The sequence below is a fragment of the Onychostruthus taczanowskii genome, unplaced genomic scaffold, assembly GCF_017590055.1.
Source record: "Onychostruthus taczanowskii isolate IOZ18803 unplaced genomic scaffold, ASM1759005v1 scaffold91, whole genome shotgun sequence".
NCBI lineage: Eukaryota > Metazoa > Chordata > Aves > Passeriformes > Passeridae > Onychostruthus > Onychostruthus taczanowskii.
Genome location: NW_024507105.1, coordinates 27,261 through 27,727, shown reverse-complemented (window position 1 = coordinate 27,727; position 467 = coordinate 27,261).

Here is a 467-nt window from a genome sequence, read left to right as displayed (position 1 = left end):
GAGGACGCCGGGGGGGACGCGGCCAGGGTGACGCTGCCCCCAGAGCCGCCGCCGCCGCCGGCCCGAGCGGACCCCGCGCAGGTGGGAGCCGGCCCGGCCCGGCCCCGGGCTCCCGCGGCTCCCGGAGCTCCCGGAGCTCCCGGCCGCAGCCGCGGGCCCGGCCGCTGCTCGCTGGGGTCGTGCCCTTCGCTGCCCGGCGGGCGGTGGGGCCTGCGCGGCCCTCGGGGGGTCGTGAGGGCGCCGGTGTGTGAGGGAGGGAGGGAGGAGATGGCCGGGCGAGGCACCGAGCGGGGATTAACGGGGGAGGGAAGGAGGGAGGACACGGAGCCGTGCGAGGGCTGAGGGGACAGCCGGGGACGCGGAGGGGACGGGGGCAAAGCCTCGGGACACGGGGGGGTTAAAGCCTTGGGGACACGGTGGGGTTAAAGCCTTGGGGACATGGCAGGGTCAGTGGGACAAAGCCATGG